The sequence below is a fragment of the Canis lupus genome, chromosome 16, assembly GCF_011100685.1.
Source record: "Canis lupus familiaris isolate Mischka breed German Shepherd chromosome 16, alternate assembly UU_Cfam_GSD_1.0, whole genome shotgun sequence".
Lineage (NCBI taxonomy): Eukaryota > Metazoa > Chordata > Mammalia > Carnivora > Canidae > Canis > Canis lupus.
In genome coordinates this window covers 40,603,218-40,626,399 of record NC_049237.1, presented here as the reverse complement: position 1 = coordinate 40,626,399, position 23,182 = coordinate 40,603,218, and the positions used below count along the sequence as shown (strand labels likewise).

Here is a 23,182-nt window from a genome sequence, read left to right as displayed (position 1 = left end):
TTCTTTGGTTTTCAGCATTCACTAATTCTGTATTAGAAAGAGCCACTAATGAATTTCATAACAAAGGGAAAGCTCAAGCAAATGTTTATCACAAAACTGGAAAAAATAATATTGAAATCTGTATGGAAACACAGAAAACCCTCAATTGCAGTCCTGAGGAAGAAGAACAAAGCTGGAGCTGTCATAATTGCAGATTTCAAGATATTTTATAAAGATGTAGTAATTAAAACAGTATAGTAATAGGATGAAAAAAGACACATAGATCATTGGATGTGGGTTTATTTCTGAGATCTCTATTCTAATACTAACATAAAAAAAGATGTGGGTTTATTTCTGAGATCTCTATTCTAATACTAACAAAAAAAAAGTCACATAGATCATTGGATCAGAATAGAGATCTCAGAAATAAATCCACATTTACATAGTCAATCTATGACAAAGTAGGCAAGAATATACAATGGGTAAAATACAATCTTTTCAATAAAGGATTCTGGGAAAACTGTATAGATAAATATAAAAGAATGAAGTTGGACTACTATCTAACATCATACACAAAAACAAACTAAAAATGGATTGAAGATCTAAAATGAAACTTTAAATCTAAGAGAGAAAATAGTAGTTCCTCTGACCTCATCCACAGCAACATTTTTCTATATATCTCTTCTAAGGCAATGTAAATAAGAGCAAAAATAAACTATTGGGACTATATTAAAATAAAAAGCTTTTGCACAACATCAATCATCTAGAAAACAAAAAGACAACTGACTGAATGGGAGAAGATAATTGCAAATGATGTGTCTAATAGGAAGTTAACAACCAAACTCCATTAAGAACTTCTATAACTCAACACCAAAAGCACAAACAATCCAATTAAGGGGCACCTGGATGGTTCAGTGACTGAACATCTGCTTTCGGCTCAGGGTATGATCCTGGGATCCTGGGATCAAGTCCCACATCTGGCTCCCCACAGGGAGCCTGCTTCTCCCTCTGCTGTATCTCTGCCTCTCTCTGTGTCTCTCATGAATAAATAAAATATTAAAAAAAAAACTCTTAAAACTCCAATTAAAAACATGGACAGAAGACCTGAATAGACATTTTTCCAAAGAAGACTTACAGATGGTCGACAGACACATGAAAAGATGCTTAGTGTCACTCATCATCAGGGAAATGCGAATTAAAACAACAATGAGGTACCACCTCACACCTCTTGGAATGGCTAAACTCAGAAAGAAACAACAAGCATTGTCAAGATGTGGAGAAAAAGGAACTCCTGTGCACTGTTAGTGGTAACATAAATTAGTATAGCCATGGTAGAAACAGTATTAGTTTCCTCAAATAATTAAAAATAGAAATACCACATGATCCAATTATAGCATATTAGGTATTTACCCAGAGAAAACAAAAACACTAACTTGAAAATACATATCCACTTCTATGTGTATTATAGCATTATTTATAGTAGCCAAGATATGGAACCAACTGAAGTGTCCACCAATAGACAAGTGGGTAAGGAAGTGATATATATTACACACACACCCATGAAATATTACACAGCCATAAAAAGATAAGATCATGACATTTGAGACAACATGGATGGACCTAGAAGATACTATGCTAAGTGAAGTAAGTCAGACTGAGAAAGAGAAGTACCATCTGATTCCACACATTAGTGGAATAAAAAAATGAATAATTGAGCAAAAAGCAAAATCAGAAGTACAAATACAGAGAGTAAACTGATGGCTGCCTGAAGAGAGGGAGGTGGGGTATCGGACAAATCAAAGAAGGAGAAAGGGAGATTCAGGACTCCAGTTATGGAATAAGTCATGGGAATAAAAAGCAGAATCTAAGGAATACAATCAATAATACTGTAATAGGTAAAGGGACAGATGGTAGCAATATTTATGGTCAACATAGCATAATATATAAACTTGTCAAATCACCAAATTGTACACCTGAAACTAATGTAAGATTGTGTGGTGCTATACCATAACAAACAAACTAAAAGAATAGCTCCTTGGAGTTAGTAGGGCCCTAAAAGTATGGATGCTGATACTTACTCTTCACATTAGTGGTTGGGGCTATGAGAACAAGGTTTGGGGAATTTCTTGGATTTGAGAAAAAAAAAAAAAGTAAGCCAAAAATGAGAAAAGACAAGATGAAAGACAAAATTTACTTCCTTTTTTGGGTTTATCTATATCTAACCTATGTCTTAATGTATAAAATATCTATGTTCTTGGGAAATAAGAGGATGATACCTGAATTTAAGTGTACAAATTCTTACCTCATCAAAAGAAAAAATAAAATTCTTCACCATCAAAAAATTAAATCTTGGAATGATTTATGAGGGAGATTATAAAGTCTTTATCTGTGTATTTATAGGAATCTGCATCTATACATACATGTATTATATATGTATGTATCTACAATCTTTAATAAACAAATATTTGTTCAGTTATTGATCTGTTTATTTTTTATTTTTTTAAATATTTTATTTATTTATTCATGACAGACAGAGAGAGAGAGGCAGAGACACAGGCAAAGGGAGAAGCAGGCTCCATGCAGGGAGCCAGATGTGGGACTCGATCCTGGGTCCCCAGCATTAGGCCCTGGGCTGAAGGTGGCGCTAAACCACTGAGCCACCTGGGCTGCCCCTATTGATCTTTAAAAACAAATTGGTGTTCCAGGTTGCCACCTGGCATTGGTCTGGTTTATAAAAATCTATGGATTCAGATAGAATAAGGGAAGTCATTATTACTTATCATGAGGCATTCCCTATGAAAGATCTCCCAGAAGTTTAGAAGAAGGCTAATTGAATATATTCAGATATACATTAAAGCCATACTATAGTGGCTCAATAGAGAGAACATTACACAGAAAGATTTAGATATTGCTTTTCCTATTCCAAGGGTCTACCTTTACATGTGTGATATCTACAGGTTTGTACCTGTTAATTTTTTTTTGGACCTGTTAATTTTGGTGCTTCACTCTTTATTCAACAATTCTGACTGCCTCATGTTCTTTTGGAATATAGAAATGGAGATGTTTCCATTTAAAAATTACAGAGTCATTTACAGTCAAAGCCTTGAATATCAAATAACAATTAAAAATTTTAGTTTGCTTCTTAATGTTTTCAGTATCTTCCCAAATAGATTTTTGTTGCTTTAATAATTAGGAAAATTAAATATGACATTTTAGGAGTTTGAGAACCAACATTATAAATGACTTTAAATATAGTAAATCAAAGAGAGATCTTAAAGATCTTTAATTACACTTTAAAAATGTGCGTTTATTTAAAAACCAGTGTTCTCAACATTTTTGTGGAGAAATAAACCTTGATTTAAGTGCATCTTAAATATAACAGTACAGGAAAAAAATATTCCTTTGTGTTAAGACTATAGGTGATAATGCTTTTCATTCACTATAATTTTCTGATATAAACTGCAAAGTATGTACATCAGAAGATAAACTAATAAACTTTAATAGGTTTGTATAAACACTGCTTTACATCACATTGTTACTTAATTTAAAGAATTAGTATGTGAACTTCTAAGTCTCATGGACCCAACTTTAAAAAAAACTATAGTGTACTTTGTAAGGAAAAGGCAGTGATGATCAACAAATTGTAGAAGCTCTATAAATGAAAAGATTTATAATCTTTAATTACATATGAAATAATTCTATTCACAGTTTACTAGTATTGACTGTGTCCTTAATAGTTTAATGCTTAATTACTTTGAAAATATCGAAATGGGACCGCTTTTCATTTGCCGATCAGGCTGCATATTATGATATGGTTTATATATATATTTATAGTATGATATAAATTATTATTTGTTATAAGAATGCAAAAATATGAAACTCATTTGATTTACTGATTATATGATAAATATATTTTTGTCATTATAAAATGTTGAGAAATTTGAGGGTCTGCGGTGTTCATGACTATGGGCACTAATTTCAACAAAGTAAAATGTGTATCATAAGACAATAGAATTCTTGTTCTCAGTAGTTTATCATCTACATGAAGAACTTAAGCATAACCAATCTAGTTCATTATTAGTAGTATAGAGCACATGGAAGTAGGAACATTTTTGAATGGGATAATATCTGAAGTAGAAGTGAATAATGAGCAATTCTTTTAATCACTCTTTGTTCATATTTCTAGACAAAGGTTAATTTCTTTAATAAGATCTTCTACTTTAATAGATAATAATTTCAATGAAAATAATTTTGAATCATTTGTTCTCTAAACTATAAAACTATAATTATAATTATAAGCACTATAAATATAATTGAAAGCATCACAGTGTGGTACAGCAGAGCCTATAATATTATCTGAAAATGATCTTTGACAGTGGGACTTTATAAAAGAACTGCTGCTCCCTGTTCAGAGCCCTCCATTAGCTCCATCTGTTTCAAGAGATTCTACTCATATCTTCAGGAAGAATCAACCTGTCTGCAGTTAATGGTGAGTGAAATTGAAATAAAATTAAAATTCCATTCAGGTTTTAGAATTAGGTTCCTCATTTCATTTTTTTTCCCAAATGTCAATATGCATTGCTTTTACTAGAACACTATTCACTAAAATCCCAACAGCGTGGTGATTAGAATATTTTGCTACTATGTTTCACTTTACTTCAGTACATGCTAATATATTTTCCATAATTTTATTACCAAAACAATCAACATAAACACAGAAACAATTATGACAGGTCTATGCTAACTGCATTAAATAATTAGTAACATAAATTTACTTCAGTTTGGATTTCCTTTTATGAAATACATGAAATACTGATAAAATTTAATTTTGACACAGGCATATCTGAGACTTCTCTTGGTTGTGTCTTTCCAGTTATACAGGATAATATATTCAATCATTTATTCTTTTGTTTGATAAAACTTACCCATGACCTATTATGGGTAAATGATCATGAGAGGTTGAGAAAGCAGAGTAAGTGCAACTCAGTATGTAGTTTAATAAGCAGGCGGGACAACCAGAAGCTCCAAAACATCATGACAGATACAGATTTATGCAGCAAGTGATGTGGAAGCACAAAAAAAGAACATTTACTAATGTTCGGGAAATCAGAGAGAATTTCTCACTCTGTGTGTGTGTGTGTGTGGAGAGGTGATGTCTGAGATTTGTGATAAAGTATTCTCCAAGTGAGCAAATCAAGTTGCATTGGTGAAGAAGTATAAATTATAGCAATAGTATGTAGTGATTTAAAACTTAGAGTTTAGGAATGTGACAAATTTAATTTGAATTCTAGTTTTCTCATTGAGTGAAGCTTTGTGATCTTGACAAGTTACTTAATTTCTCTAAAGATAATAGAAGATAATAGAAATTAAAACAATACCTATCTCATAAGCTTTATGTGAAGATCAAGAGACCTACTTATAAAATACCTAGCAGTGTGGCTAGCTTTGATAAATATTAAGTGATAACTAATTACTAAATTTTATATAGAGTTGAAGGTCAATAAGTATCATTTAGATGTTGACACAAATAGAGAAATAGAAAGGCAAATTTTTAAAAAGTTGACGACAACTTCCAGAAGAATTAAAACTTGAATGAAATGCCAATACCCTATTAAATAAAGTCAATAACAATAATATAACTCATATAGCAAAATAAATTACACATGAAAATGTTAAAACATTATAGAATTATATAAGAGAATGAAGGTCAAACATAGCAATCATGGCAGTCAATGTGAGTTATACTTTCCTACTAGAAAGAGATATTTAAATTGTGTCAAAAACTAAGGTCTAATTTATACTTTATGAAGGAAATCTGTGTAAAAGGAACTCACTAAATTCCTAATGATAAAACATACATCATTTGAACAGAAATAAAGAACAATAGTATAAGATGAAATAAAATTTAAGGACAAAAGCATTAAAATAGAATACTTTTTGTTTTGTATGCACATTTAATCAATAATTATTGATTACACCACCTATGAGTGGCCTTTCTATGTAGACAAAGTTTCTCTAGGAGCTCCAAGGGTAAGCATTCTGAAAGAAAGAGCCAGGTAAAAACCAAGCCACTGTTGATGACCTGGCCTTGAAAGTTAGGGTCATTTATCTAGTAATGCATTTGTAGGTTTGTACTAGTGTTTCTCTCCTTTGTTAAGGGAGGAGAGAGTGCCCCTACCTCTCGATGAAGGAGTGGCAAAATCCTTGAAGAGCATGTGGAAACAGAAGTATTGCTCTGGCCATTTTGGGGGTCCACAGCCTATCATAATCTCACCATCTAGCAACAAATATTCATATACTTCAGTCAAGCAAAATACACTCATTCCTTCCCCCAAGAACTGCCCAGTGTTTCATTTCATTATGGCACCAGACTGTATTGGAATTGAAGTTACCAAATAATTGATATTTAAGATTAGATGAAGTTTATGGATGCTAAACTTGCATACTTAGAAATTATGAGAATCCATTCAGAAATTATTTGGAGCAATAAGAAAGTACATAAAGGGGATGCCTGGGTGGCTCAGCAGTTTAGTGCCTGCCTTCAACCCAGGGCGTGATCCTGGAGTCCTGGGATCGAGTCCTACATTGGGCTCCCTGCATGGAGTCTGCTTCTCCCTAGCCTGTATCTCTGCCCCTCTCTCTCTCTCTCTCTCTCTCTCTCTCTCTGTCTCTCAAGAATAAATTTTTAAAAAATCTTAAAAAAAGTACATAAAGTAGCAAGTTAAAACATACAAAACATTATTAATGCTCCTATTTACAAGAAATAGCAACTTTGAAAATAAGATAAACAAATTTCTATATTAGCATATAAAATTAGTGTTAAAGACATGCTAATATTACCTAAAATAGATTGTAGTGTTAACAATATAAGTGAGCCTGGATCGTTATTTGCGAAATACCGTGAGAGAAAAAAGTTTAGTATCTTCAATACATGATAAACTCCTAAAAAAGATAAGATGAAAATATCAAAAAAAAAAAAAAAAAGAACAAAGAACATGAATAGGCATTGAGAAAATAAAATATAATAAAATAAAATAAATAAAAACCTACACTGCTGATCAAGTTCCTCTGTTCAGTACTGCTGCATCCCTTCCCTTCACAGCTATTAATTCCTAGGACATATTTTGTACCACCAACTCAATTTTAGCATCTGCTTTTAGAGAACCCAAACTGTGACAATGATGCAAATGTATAATCGAGTACTGTTTTTGGAAGGAGTTTTGCATTCTTATGCATTCTCTTTATCCAAATAATTTTACAACTGGGGATTTATTCTAAAGAAATAATATGAAATGCACTTTTGAGCTTAGGTTATATATGCAAGACTGTTATTAGTTTATATTAACAGTGAAAACTGATAATTCTTTAAATTATAATTTGGCATTAATTTAAATTAATACATTAAAATATGTTGGCTATGTATATTTATTTATTTTAAAAGGAGATTGTCATAAAGCTTTAAGTGAAAAAAAATTGGGTTATACACAGTATTTTTTTAATGAATCCAATTATTTTAACATGTATGTAAACATTTACATTTTATGGAATATTTATATATTTGATACAATTATTTGTGTGTTTTAGGTCTATATAATTATTTATGCATGTTATATAGTTATAAAAGAATTTGTAGAAATTAAGAGAAAAAGATTTGAAGGATATAAAATGTTTTGTGTTTATATCTGATAGGAGTATGGACAACAATTATTTTTTTTTAAGATTTTATTTATTCATTCATTCATTCATTCATTCATTCATGATAGAGACAGAGAGAGAGGCAGAGACATAGGCAGAGGGAGAAGCAGATTCCCTGCGGGGAGCCTGATGTAGGACTTGATCCCAGGACCCCGGGATCACTACTTGAGCCAAAGGCAGATGCTCAACCACTCACCCAGGTGCCCCAACAACTATTACTTTCTTCATAATTTTCTATACTTTTGAAATTTTCTAAATTGTTATGAGTTATTTTTATTGTTTGTAAAAATATATTCAAACCTATATTTAACCAACCTTTCATATTCATGTTGATCTACTTTTGCCACATTGGTTCACCCTAATTTGCTTTGCCAGTCACAAATAGGAGTGTTTGTATATATAAAAATGAAGGTCTGTGGGGCAGAACAGTCCAAGATGGTAACATAGGAAGATCCTGAACTCAACTATCTTCCACAGACACACCATATTTACAGCTATACATGGGACAATTCCCTCTGAAAAAGACCTAAAAACTGTCTGAATAGTTTCTTCTCCACAAACAATTTAAAAAGGTCACACTGAAATGGGTAGGAGAGGCAGAGACATGGTCTCACCAAAAAAACCCCACCTGTGGCATGGTGACACAATTCAGAGGCATCTCATAAATCTGAAGCTTCTCTCTGAGAACTAAGAAGTGTATGTCCCACATCAGACACCCCAACTCTTGAGATATGCACTAGAGATGAGCCTCATAATGTCTAGCTTTAAAAAAAAACAATGGGGCTAAAATTTAGGAGACCCAAAAGGCACTGGAGGTAGATGAGATACTCCTCTTGAGCTTGTATGCACTTATTTGAAGTGCAGCCCAGTACAAAAGCAGCATTTTGAAAAGCATCTAGACTATATGTAAAGATTCACTTGTTAGTCTTATTGCATCTGCCATAGGGCAGAGGCCTATAAGGACTCTCTCAAGGGACAGAGTTGTTAGAGGGTGCCATTTTGTGTCATCTCTCTACTTTGCTAGTGCCAGCAGGTACATGTAGACACTGCACTTTCCGGTGGAAGCACTAAAGTTGTCATGCATGCCCTGGCCCTCTGTTCTCCCCTGCCTTGCTAAAAATCAGTGGGCTATGCAGTCCACATAAGGGATGCTCCTTAATCACCTGTCTCTGTTGAATAGGTAAGCTTCTTCTCCTGGGTTCCATGGAGCTGTAACAACTGAAGAGACAGTTTGTGGCAGACTGTCACACCCCCAGAGTACTGCACAGACAAGACTGAACACATCCCATCTTTATTTGAAAGAGGCCTATTTACTTATCCAGGAGTTTTGGCCTGAGTGTCATGGTCCTGGTTTGCCATACACCTAGAAACTACAGAGATGCTCTCAGAAAGTGTGGGCTAGGGGACGGCATGTTTGTGCTCGCCCACAGTCTTGCCTATAGCTTGATGGTACCTCCCAGAAAGAAACTTACACATTTGTCTAGTTTGCAAAAATTTACTCTGATTTTTCCAACTGACAGCCAGGGGGTGTTTCCAGATCACATGATCCAGAGGTCAGCAGGATTTATGATTGGGGTCCCACAGGACCATAAGTATTTTCATACTTCAAAGCTTCTGCTTGAGGTTTTGGCTTCCAGTCAGCCAAAAACTAAGTGCTAAGTGAGACTCCCACCTTTTGGAGTACTGACAAGTTGTGGCACAACCTCAACAATTGGAACTTGTCAAAAATGAATCATGAGGGGTGCCTAGGTGGCTCAGTGGATGAGTGTCTGCCTTTGGCTCAGGTGATGATCCCAGGGTCCTGGTATTGAGACCCTCATCAGGCTCCCCACAAGCTTCTCCCTTCTCCCTCTGTCTATGTCTCTGCCTCTCTCTGTGTGTCTTTCATGAATAAGTAAATAAAAACTTTAAAAAGCAAAAAAAAAAAAAAAGAAGAAATCATGATGTGTTTAGACAATCACAAAGATTCAAGAGATAACCAAGTGCTAAGGCAAGATTGAATAATAAGGTTTATCTCCTACAAAAGACCACTTCATGACTGGGAGAGATACCTATTTCATTTAATACATAGAAACAAACACAGAAAGTCAAGCAAATTGAAGAATTAGAGGAATATGTTCCAAATGAAAGAACAAGATAAAACTTTGGGAAAAAAAATCCTTAATAAAAAGAGGAGAAGTAATTTACCTGATAAAAAGTTCAAAGTAATGGTTCTAAAAATATTCACCAAACTTGGGAGAAGAATGGATGAACATAGTGAGAACTTTAGCAAAGAGACAGAAAGTATAGTAAAGTATCAACAGAAGTCACACAGCTGAGAATAGAGTAAGTGAACTAAAAAATACACTAGAGGGTTTCAATGACAAACTAGATGAAGCAGAAGAAAGGATAAATGATCTAGGAGACAGAACAGTGGGATTCACACAAAACAATTAAAAAAAAAAGACTGAAAAATAGCAAAGGCAACTTAAGGACACTGTGGGACATCAAATGAATAACATCTGTATTAAAGGAGGAGATAGAAGAGCTAGAAAAAGTATTTGAAGGAATAATGGCTGAAAACTTCCTTTACCTGGAAAGGAAAAACATTCAGGGTCAGGAAGCCCAGAGTTTCAAATAAGATATACCTAAATAGATCCACACAAAGGCACATTATAATTAAAATGTCAGTATTTAAAGAAAAATCTTTAAAAGCAGAAAGAGAAAAACAGCTTGTTATGTACAAGGGAACCCCTATAAGGCTATTAGCTGATTTTTTAGCTGAAAGGAAAATACTTCAAACCAAGAATACTCTACTTGGCAATGTTATCATTCAGAATTGAAAGAGATAAAGAGTTGTCCAGAAAAGCAAATGTTAAAGGAGATAAAGGTTAAAATGGCCTTACAAGAAATGTTCAAGGACTTAAGCTGAAAAGTAGGGTACTAATTAGTAAGAATAAAACATATGTTAGTGAAAATCTCAATGGTAAAGGTAAATGTATAGTAAAGGAAGTGGATAAATCACTTACTGGATTAGTATGAATCTTACAAGATAGAAATAGTAAAACTAAATATAACCACAATAATTAAAGAATATACAAAATAAAAAGATGTCAAATGTGACATCAAGAACATAAAACGTAGGGTAGGGAGTAAAAATGTAGCTTTATAATGAATTAGAACTTAAGTTATATTAACTTAAAATAGATTCCTATGCACAGGCAGTTATATATGTGAGCCTCATGATAACTCAAAGCAAAAATATTAGTAGTAGATACACAAAAGATAATAATAAAGGACTCTAAGCATAATACTAAAGAGAGCCATCAAGCCAGAAGGGAAGTAAACAGAGAAAAAGAAGCAGGTAAGAACTACAAAACAGCCAGAAAACAATTAACAAAATGGCAATAAGTACATACCTATTAATGATTACTTTAAATGTAAATGGACTACATTCTCTATTTAAAAGATATAGAATGACTGAATGGATGAAAAAACAAGAGCATTTATATGCTGCCTACAAGAGACACATTTCAGAGGAAGGAGCACACAGACTGAAAAGTGAAGAGGTGAAAAAAAAAATGTTGTTCCGTGCAAAGTGAAACCAAAAAGAAAGTTGGTGAACCTGTACTTATACCAAAAAAAATACTTTTTAAAACAAAAGATTTTATTTATTCATGAAAGAGACAGAGAGAGAGAGAGATAGAGAGGCAGAGACACAGGCAGAGAGAGAAGCAGGCTCCATGAAGGGAGACTGACGCCGGAGTCCATCCCGGGACTCTAGGATCAGGCCCTGGGCTGAAGGTGGTGCTAAACTGCTGAGCCCCCTGGGCTGCTCCCAAACAAAATAGACTCTAAACAAAAGTGTCCCTAAAAACAACAACAAAAAGGCATTGCATAATGATAAAAGGGTCAATCCAAATAGGGAATATAACATTTGTAAATATTTATGCACTCACACAGGGGCACCTAAATATACAAAAACAAATATTAACAAGTCTAAAGGGAGAAATTGCCAGCAATACAATAATAGCAAGGGACTCTAATGTTTCACATCAATGAAACAGAAAATTGATAAAGAAACATTGGCCTCAACCAGCACATTAGATACACAACAGAACATTCCCTCCAAAGGAAACAGAGTAAACTTTTTTCCTAAAGTGTGCGTGGAACATTCTGCATATGGACCACATATTAGGCAACAAAACAAGTCTTGATAAATTCAAGAAGATTGAAATCAAATCAAATGTCTTTTCTAACCATCATGGTATAGAACAAAAAATCAATTACAGGAAGGGAAGTTGAAAAACTACAAAAATGTGTCTATTTAACAACATGCTATTGAACAGTTGTATCAATGAAGTAAACAAAGGAGAAATTAAGAATACCTTGAGACAAAAAAAAAAAAAAAAAAGAATACCTTGAGACAGAAAATGTAACTACAAAGTCATAAAATCTGTGGGATATCGGAAAAAAAATTAGAAGTTCATAGCAAAATATGCCTGCTTCAAGAAACAAGAAGAATATCAAATAAAACATATAACTTGGGGGATCCTTGGGTGGCTCAGCAATTTAGGGCCTGCCTTCAGCCCAGGGCTTGATCCTGGAGTCCCAAGATCGAGTCCTGCATCAGGCTCCCTGCATGGAGCCTGCTTCTGCCTCTGCCTCTCTCTCTCTCTCTCCTCTCTCTCTCTCTGTCTCTGTCTCTGTCTCTCATGAATAAATAAGTAAAATCTTAAAAAAAAAAATCTAACTTTACACTTATGGGTAGTAGGAAAAGAATAACAAATGAAGCCAAAGTTAGTAGAAGGTAGGAAATAACAAAGATCAGAGTGGAAATAAATGAAAGATCAGGAACAAAGTAATGATGCCCATTATCACCGTTTTTATTCAACATAGTTTTAAAAATCCTAGTCAGAGCAATAAGAGAAAAATAAAAGGCATCAAATTTGAAAGGCAGAAGTAAAACTGTTACTACTGTTACTATTTGTGTGTGACATAATTTTATATATAGAAAACCCTAAAAACTCTACTAAAAAACTGTGAGAATAAACCAATTCAGTGTAGTTGTAGGATACAAAATAAATGCACAAAATCAGTTGCATTTTAATATACTGAAAATGAGCTGTCTGAAAACAATTCTTTTTACCATTATATCAAAATGAAAAAAAAAAGTAGTAAAAATTTAACCAAGGTTTTGAAAGACCTACACTCTGATAATGATGACAGAAATTGAAGAAAACACAAATAAATGGAAAGGTATTTTGTGTTCATGGATTGGTTGGAAGAATTAATATTGTTAAAGTATCCATTACTACCCAAAGTATTCTGTAGATTTAGTGCAAACCCTATCAAAATTCCAATGATATTTTTCACAGAAATGGAACAAACGATCTTAAAATTGGTGTTGCATGGAACCACAAAAGACCCTGTTTAGAACAAACTTGGAGGCATCACTCTCTCATTTCAAACTGTATTTCAAGATTATAGTAAACAAAACAGTATCATAATGGCATAAAAACAAGACATGTAGATCAATAGAACAGAATAGAGACCCCAGAAATAAACCCATGTATATGTGGTCAATTGAGTTTTTAGTATGCAATAAAGAAACGATGGGGAAAGGACAGTCTTCAACAAATATTGGGAAATTGGGCAGCCACATGCAAAAGAGTAAAATTGGACCACTATCTCTCCATAAACAAAAATTAACTAACTCTATGGGTTGAATGTAAAGCCTAAAATGATGAAACTGGAAAGCATAGGAGGTAAGATCCTTGACATCATTTTTTTCAATGATTTTGTAGATCTGATACCTAAAGCAAAGGCAACAAAAGCAAATATAACAAGTGAGAGTATATCAAACTAAAAAGCTTCTGCATAGCAAAAGATACCATGAGCAAAATAAGACAACCCAGTGAGTACGAGAAAATATTTGCAAATCAAACATCCAATAAAGACTTAATATCCAAAATATATAAAGAATTCACACAACTGAATGGCAAAAGGATAAAGAACAAAACCCATCTGATTAAAAAATAAGATGCGTGGAGGATCTGAATAGACATTTTTCCAAAGAAGACATAAAAATGGTCAACAGATACATGAAAAAATGTTTAATACCAATAATCAGAGAAAGTCAATTCAAAACCATAGGAGATATTATCTCACACTTTTAAGGATGGCTATCATTAAAAAAAAAAATAAAAACAAAATAAAAGCAAAAAGGCAAAGTAAACAAAACACCCAAAAGTAATAGATGTTTATAAAGATGTGGAGAAAAGGGAACCTTTGCACGTTTTTTGGGAATTATATGCATCCAATTGCATCCATTGTGCAAAAGAGTATAGAAATTTCTCAAAAATTTAAAAATAGAATTATCATGTGAGTTAGCAATCCGCTTCTGGGTATTTATGCAAAAAAAATGAAAACACTAATTCTCAAGGATTTATGCACCCCTGTGTTTATTGCAGCATTATTTACAATAGCCAAGCAATTGAAACAACCTTTGCTGTCAATGAATGATTAAAGAAGATGTAGTGTATGTGCGCTCGTGTGTGTGTGTGTGTGTGTGTGTGTGTGTGTATAATGGCATACTACTCAACCATAAAAAAGAGTGACATCTTGCCCTTTGAACAACATGGATGAAACTTGAAGGTATTATGCTAAGTGAAGTAAGTCAGTAAGAAAAGATAAATATCACATGATTTTATTTATATGTGAAAGCCTAAAAGCAAAACAAACCAATATACAAAATAAAACAGAACGAACTCATATATGCAGAAAACTACAATGGTTGTTGACACGGGCGGGGGGGGGAGGTGATTGAGTATGCAGAATAGGTGAAGGGATGTTAAAGGGTACAAATGTCTAGTTATGAAACAAATCATGGGAGTGTTATGTACAATATTGTGACTGTGGTAATTTTGTACTGCATATTTGAAAGTTGCCAAGAAAGTAAATCTTAGAAGTTCTTAACAGGAGAAAAAAAGTTACAATTTTTATGGTGATGAATGTTAAGTGGACTTACTGTGGTGAGCATTTCACAGTTTATATAAATATCAAATCATTACCTGAAACTAATATAATGTTGTATGTCAGTAATACCTCAATTTAAAAAAGGGGAAATAGTTACCATTCAGGCATTAAAAGAAGAACAAGAAAATCTAGTTAGACAACAAACCTTGTCTAATAAAATCTTTTTTAGGAAAAAAATAAATGAGTAGAGTTAAAGAGAACTAATTTAATCAAAGTGGAGTTTTTGGTAGGAGTTGTTTTACATTGCTATCAGAAAGTTAAGAATTTTGGTGATATATTTAATATATGGCACAAAGTGCTGTCGTTTTGATGAGTTATTACTATAATGTATCATCAAAGCCCCATCACTTTGATATAGGATAACAACGTTTTTTGAAAAGAAGTTTGAACATTCATTAAACTAAGACTATTCTATGATAAGTACCATGAAAAAAGGTTAAGCTAAATGTTCTTAAAGACTAGTTTTTACTTGGAAAACTCATTAAGATTTAAAAAAGATAATTTAGGGGTTTTTTTTTGTTGTTGTTGTTAATCATTACCAAAGCTAAATTTCTGAAATCTTCACACAATCAGGATAACTACTCATTTTCTTATAAGATTTTGTGTTTTGGCCCAATTTTCTTAATTAAAAAACAAAAACAATACATTGAAATCATGTAATATTTGACAGTTTTTAAAATGTGTATTCTATTTTTGCCTTCATTTAGAAATTTAAACTTTTTTTCCTCTGAAAACATAAAAGAATTTTACACTATAATCTTTGTTTTCAGGTAACCATGAAAAGGAATGTAATCATGTCATATTCAATGAATGATTTTGTGGCTATGTTTCATTTATCATCCTCACTGAAGCATTATATGAATATGCATAATCTTGCTTTCTTTACTGAACTTTTACATTGTAATTTCACAAGTAAATGAAAAATGCTGTATTTAGATGGTTGGCTGGATTCCCAGTCATGATTTTTTTCTTGTGTTTTTCTGAAATTCAAGGACATTATAGATTGATTTTTTTTTTCTATGTGTGCTCTGCCTTTTATAGTTAATTTAGCATGTGTCATTTCTAATGTCTTTAGTGAAAAATAGAATCATGGAGTAGTAACCTCACTTCTCTTGCTTTGACTTTTCTAATCTAGAGAATCCTTCATATATTACTATATCAATAAAATTGTTTGATTTTTTTATTATTAGTTGCAAAGATAAATAGTCTATTGAGTTCCTTTTAAATGTGCTATGCACATTTAACTAGTTGAGTTTACTATAATCCTATATAGCAGTGTTTCTTTTTTTCCTTTTTGGGTGTAAGCAGACTGAAGGCTCCACAGATGGTAGATACTGAGTCAAGATCTAAACTCAAGTAACTTTAGAGCCCTCAAGATCTTAATCTCTAACTTCTACCAAAGAATAAGATGATAACAAGCATATATTGACTTTATCCACAAATGCTTCTGTTCCTTCAATGACAAAAAATAGTGCATACATACATACTATTTTTCAAACATTTTTCCTAGGGATTCAGGTGCAGAGTGTTTCAGACAAGGTTCCTTCTTTTAGTTTGCTATTCTAGTGGAAAAAGACAAATGATATGTGACCAAATAACATGGTTTGAGAAAGTGCTAAGAGCAACAAAGAACATAAAATAGTGGCCTGGGATAGAGGTTGACTGGGGAATATTATGTTTGATAGGATAACCAGGGTAGATTTTTCTGGAAAGGAAACATTTATTCATAGATCTGAAAATTGAGAAGGAGGCAGTCATATAGCGATCCTGAGAATCAGCATTCTAGTCAGGGTAGACAATTAAGCTTTCATATTAAAACAAGATTGGTGTTTTAGAGGAATACTAAGAAATATTATTATTACTATTGTTATTATTGTTGGCCTGCTATTAATAGGTAAGAGATTTAGCATTACTAGAAGTTTAAATATCCATTGATATTATAATATTTAAAAATCATAAAAACAAACAATTTATAATAAATATCAGAATCAACTGTACCTTGAAATAAAGATAGTTCCTTTGAGATTATTATAAATGTATAAATTTCTTAAATACTGACAGTGAATTAGATTTGAAAATCTTTTTCTTTTTTTTCATTTTTTGTTTTTTGTTTTTTGAAAATCTTTTCAAGGGACACAAAAGGAGAGTCTGTTGAAAACTCAGCTAAAATCCTACCTCATTTTTAGAGTGGGGTCTGAGAAGCACCAAGACTTAGAATCTTTGTGGGTAAGGGGGTTTTGTGGAGAGAGAGATTGTATGGATTTTATTAGTACTCATGGGTTAACATTCATTTTCTGCTGTGCTTAAGAGATAAGAAATTTAAATACTTTAAATAGGAAAACATTGGGACACCTGAGTGGCTCAGCGGTTAAAGTGTCTACCTTCGGCCCAAGGCATGATCCTGGAGTCCCAGGATTGAGTCCCATGTCAAGCTCCCTGCATGGAGCCTGCTTCTCCCTCTGCCTGTGTCTCTGCTTCTCTCTCTCTCTGTCTCTCATGAATAAATAAATAAAATCTTTAAAATAAATAAATAAATAAATAAATAAATAAATAAATAAATAAATAAGAAAACATTTAGGTAAGTTTTTTTAAGCACCGTATTAGTATTAAGAAAGGCAATTTGTATATACAGCTTGGGTTAGAGTGGTTCCTTCAAGAGGCTCCTCAACATACCAGCTGATGTAAATTTAGCCTCATTAAAGTAACCTCATACCTGAGCACAAATATGCAGTGCAGGACCCTCAGATCTAACTTCATTAACTCCATTTGTCCTTGCCATACTGCTTTCAAAAAGTAATTTTATCTATAACCTCACTTCACAAAACTCATAATATTTTTCCCTTTCCCTCATCCCTGATTTTCCTCTTTTCCAGTACTAATAAGTAAAAGAGCCCTAAATTTCCTATTTTTTTATCTTTACTTCTTACTAATACAAATAAAAAAAATACTGCAAGAGTAATCCAAGATAATCGGAGATGCCACATCACAATTTTAAGATAATTTGGAAAATCTGTTATTCCCAAAGGTATTCATTTATCAAATTCCTGATTCTGTTTATAATTGAATCTTTGAAGTTCTCAAACATGTGATTAATTTATAAGTAATTATATACCTTAATATAAATTAGAAGAGTGATCATAGTGACATTTGAATGTTCCTTTTTTTTGAAAATGGACATTTTTAATTTGTTGAGTGTAATTTTCAAAATCTTTGTTTTGGGGAAGCAAATTAGCTTTGTCATCTTTCCATTCTGTTGTATATATTTTCAGCTTCCCCAACAACTTCAGTGTTTTTTAAGGAGTAGCTAAGGCACTCAGATATATTGTAAACACCAGACTAAAAGATTATAAATGTTTTTTAGCTATGTTTTATGAAAGAAAGGACTTTCCTAATAAGTTCTTAAAATATAGTATGAATCTTTTATCAAGTTACCTTTAAAATGGCAAGATTTTAAAGTTTAAAAATTGCAAATAATTAAAGATTACAAATATAGAACAGTTCCATTATGTACCCTGAAACATTTGCATGGATAAGATATAAGCTATAAATGGCCAATAATTTTTTTTAGAGAGGCAACTCCTAATTAAAAGGCTACCAAAAAATGAAAAGGAAAGAAATATGTACTGTTTTTGATCAGGAATGTTTGGTGGAATTCTGGATAGACTACAGTTTATAGAGGTAATGAAAGGGTAACAAAGCAGTGAAATACTTCGATACTTTTAAAAAATTGAAACCTGTGTTCAGTGAAAACTGTAATTTTCTGAATGTTTAATGTTAGAGTTTGCAATACAATTTTTACAATTTTTAATTTAAGATGTTAATCATTACTTTTATATTCATGACATATCAGTCATATACCAGGAAATGTCTTGAATATGGAATTAGGTACCTTTCTCTATATTAACTATATGGCAAGGTAAGTTATAATGATCTATTGTTCTATTAATATTTTGCCTTGCTACTCTCTCTTCCTCTGTACATATAAATTCTTTTAAGTCACCAGAAAGTATAATACAGAGATGGAAAGCTAGTCAAAAATTCTGAGTTTCTAACTGGCACTCAGTTTTTACAAGTGCATCCAAAAAAAATTCATTTTATTTGTGTTGTACAAGTCTATCCACTTTATTTCTAGTCTTTTTTCTTTGTAATTATGATTATTTTTAAATTTGAAAATATTTGGGGCCACTTTGTGATTTTTTTTAGGTGAGATGAATTACACAAGAGCAGTCTGGAATAAATACCAGATCTACCTTCAGTCTATGAGGAAAAGACTGAAAGAATTTATATAAGCAATATGAACAAAATGCTAGAGCTGCTAAAAATATTAGAATATTTTAAAAATATGCATTTATATATACACATACTCATAATTTATTGCATATATATCATATATAATCTATACCATGTATTATATAAATAATACACATTATGGCTAGGTTTATGGTTATATTTATATATGCATTCCAAATGAACAAAGATAAAAAGTCATAGTTTAAGCATAAGATCTCAGGTTGAAAATTACATCTAGTTCTGTTCTGGATACTGACCTTGAAGGATGTTGGTAAATTAGTATGCATTCAGATTAGGAACACTAGAAAAGAAAGGAAATGCTGTGATTGTGGGCTTTTAATATGTTTCAGGTATTACTAAATGCTTTTATATACATTACCTAAGCTTTATTAAAAAGCTGTAGTGTTGATATTTCAGTACATTTTTGTTTCAAAAAACCTGAAGTGACTTAATTAACTTGATGAATATCATATAACCCCATTTTAGTAATTTCTACCATGTACTTCAACAACGAACTCAGATATATTATAGCAACTTTCATGGTTACTATTGGATATATTTAGCCACCAAATGAGTCAGCAAACTGTCAGACCAAACTGATGGCCCGACCTGTCAGTTTGTAAACCTATTTGACACATTTGAAATATGGAATATTTAGGGTTTTGGACTTCATTTTAAATATGGAATATTTAGGGTTTGGCCTTCATGATTTTAGGGCTCCCATTATAATTAAGGATTCCAAACCTGTTAAGGAGGAGTTATCTCCAAGTTGTAATCCAAACCTAATATTTGGAATTCTGGAGAACTGAGAAAAATGTAAATTGACACTCTAGAGTTCTAGAACTGGTAACCAGGGTAGGAATAGTTCCTGGAATATTAACATTGGCTGAAGAAGAGAGAAGTAGGTGGGAAGCACCCAGGATTCTCCTCCTCACCATGGGTCAATTTTTCAATTGCTTTCAAGACACAGAATTTTTCCTCCACACCCTAATCAAATGTGGCTTAATGGGATCCCTGGGTGGCACAGCGGTTTGGCACCTGCCTTTGGCCCAGGGTGCGATCCTGGAGACCGAGGATCGAATCCCACGTCGGGCTCCCGGTGCATGGAGCCTGCTTCTCCCTCTGCCTATGTCTCTGCCCCTTTCTCTCTCTCTCTCTCTCTCTCTCTCTCTCTCTCTGTGTGACTGTCATAAATAAATAAAAATTAAAAAAATGTGGCTTAATTTTTTAGAAGATTTTATTTCCCCACACTTTTTATAACTGCGAGAAGATTCTAATTTTTTGGTGATTTCCAATTCTAATTTTTGAGATTTCTCTGTTTTATTTCCCCACACTTATCTGTTTATTCATTTGTTTGCTTTTGGTAATTTTATTTGAAATTTCTGAAGGCTGTTACTTGCTCTCTAGTTGTTGTTGTTATAGATTATAACTTTCTATAGCTTATTCTTTCTCATAGCTGCATAGGCATAAAGAAGAAATTGTTTTCTCTGAATAGATTAGTTTAAATTCAATATTTGTTTAAATTTTCCCTTTTTTTCCTACATTGATTCTATTTCCTTCTAGCTTGTTTCATTATTTGTTAATTTTGTGCCTTTGTTTTATAATAAAGACATTATTAAAAATATTGGGTGATTTTTTAGTGTCTCTTTATATGTAAAAAAGAGATACTACAAAGATTTGTGGTCTTGGACAGAATTTAAGAAATAGTCATTTTCCTTGTAGTGTGAGTGATGAGTAGCCAGGGATTTTCATTGCAAAGAGTTTTTTAGATTTTTAAAATTTTATATTAATAATTACGGTTTTGATATATTTTGGTCAAGATTAAAATTTTTATATGGATAACATCTCAAGTTTAACTGAGGATGTTTCTCTTTAAGATCCTTCATTTTTTTCGGGATCTTAACATGACTTCATTTTTTCAATATTTCAAATTTTACACACATCTAAATAAGCAATTGGTTGGTACATGGTTTATGTTGGACAAGTCATTACTTTTTAGTCTCCTCTTGGATAAATGGGAACAATGTGAAGATTTTTATGTATGTGTTTTCCTATTTGGGGCACCAGAACATTAATTCTAATACTCAGAAATGGGACATTTAGATCCTAGAGGAATTCTGTAAATTATAGAATTAATAAAAAATAACTAGAAGACACTGAGAATGATTTAAAATGTAAAAAGTGACTCTATATCTTGGTTACTGTTGAAGATTGGATAAAAATATACCTTCTTTTAGTCAATGCATACATATATATGTGATTATAAAATATTTATATTATCATCTATAATATTTTGCATTTATGACATTCATGGACAATCAGTATGTGATCCAGTGGGTATGTAATAAACTTAGAATACCTTTTTACCAAGTAACTTGAATGAAAACATTGGGATAATGGTTTTATTTTGGAAATATTTATTGAGTTATTTTTATATTATAGATACTATTCTAGGGGATGAAAATTCATTTGTGAAAATTATAAACTCTAGTCTGATACTCTTGGAGCTGATATTTTATGGAGGAAGACAATAAACATATAAACAAATAATTGCATAATAACATTTCAGGTAGTGATATTTTTATGAAGAAAATCTATCTTTGTTCTGGCTTGGTCTGCATTTATCTTTGCATGTTGTCAGATTTTCCTGATAATAGGCAGTAATTCTTGATTTTCATTTTCTACACCAGATTGATTGTTTTTTCTATTATTTACTGAATTTGTAATTTTTGTCCACAATTCATTTGTGGTATTAACTCTTGATCATATTAAAGATGCTTTATATCCCTAGTATAGTCAGTAAAATAACAAATGTCTTGTGAATAATACCTATTGGGTTACTTTTTGAGGTATCTTATCTGTCATTTTTGCTTTAATATGAAAGATTTATGTCTACTTATTTTGCATTTTGTTTCTAAGAATCGACATTTTGCATTCTTTGTATGTGGAGAGGCTCGAAAACGACTTTTAACCAAAAATTTCACTTTGACTGCCATATCAGATGAATATATCTTGTCATTGAATATAAACGTGGACACTATAATGCTTGCTGTGTAATATCTAACTCCTCCTCATTTTGCCTGCAATAGTGTAGTGCTTTTAGTAATTTCATATTTATTGTTTATATGAACTACAGGTAAGACCAGTATAAATACACTAATATCTTAGGATTCATAATGATTTTATCCAGCTAACAGATAATTAGATTTTCCTCCTTCTTCTCTTACTTAAGAAGCAATATATGTTACCTATATATAGCATACACATATACTTGATGTAGTTAGAAATGGTTTGGATAGTACAAATTCATATACAGACCTTCCTGACTCCTGATCTTCAGTTGTCTATTTACCAATCAGTACTGTTATCAGTTTATACATGTTTATAGACTCATTCCTCTCTGTACAAATAATTTCACTGCCTATACTGCTCCTTACCACGCGAAGATACTCTAAGTAAACTTCACTAAGAAATCAAGCCTGAGATATCAGTGGTTTAACCAAATCAATAGTTACTTCTTGGTTGCAAGTTATCCCTAATCTTTACTGACAGATGGGAAGTGGAGAGCTTCTCCATTTGCTCAGTGACCAACCGGGGCTGACAGTTTCTATCTTTCTTTTTGGTACCAACTGGAAGACAGGGCTCTGTCATCCACTGCAGGGGAGAAGAGAAGGAAAGGAAATCATACAAGTGATTAAGGGCATCAATTAAGTCACTCAGAAGCAATTAAGGTGACCTATGTCTCTTCTGCTCACAGCCCTTGACCATACCTAGTCAGATGGTCCTGAAACAGCCAAATAACTGGGCAATATGGGCCTCTTGAAAAAATGTAGCCTTCATATGCCCAGAAAATAAAAATATATTGAACACTAGTCTACCTCTTTTATCTCAGTCCTTTTTTAAGTATATGCAAATATATATTTATTTAATATATATGTGTGTATGTATGTATACATACATTTATGAATATATTTACACAGATGTGTACATGTACACACATATGTGTGTATAGTGTGTATATATATGTATGTCCTGGAGCTCATTCTGTATTAGTAATTATATCTCTGATTTTAAAGGCTAAGTAATGTCTCATTGTATGAAAATATCAAATTTTACTTACCTAGTCCTACACTGGGTTGTTTCCAGTCTTTTGCCAGTATAAAAATGCTGTAGTGAATACCTTTTGTGAACAAGTACAAAC

The 23,182-nt window shown here is 32.5% G+C and overlaps 1 long non-coding RNA gene across 5 annotated transcripts in view; it reads right to left on the bottom strand.

Annotated features, from left to right (window-relative positions):
* Positions 1 to 19,796, bottom strand: part of LOC102155485 — an 88,246-nt gene extending 68,450 nt beyond the window's left edge. For all 5 annotated transcript variants that reach the window (XR_005371581.1, XR_005371580.1, XR_005371582.1 and 2 more), the window contains exons 1-2: positions 19,726 to 19,796; positions 19,239 to 19,282 (exon numbers count right to left, since the gene is read on the bottom strand). This is a non-coding gene — a long non-coding RNA (uncharacterized LOC102155485). The remainder of the gene's footprint in view (positions 1 to 19,238; positions 19,283 to 19,725) is intronic.
* Between the last annotated feature and the right edge of the window lie 3,386 nt (positions 19,797 to 23,182).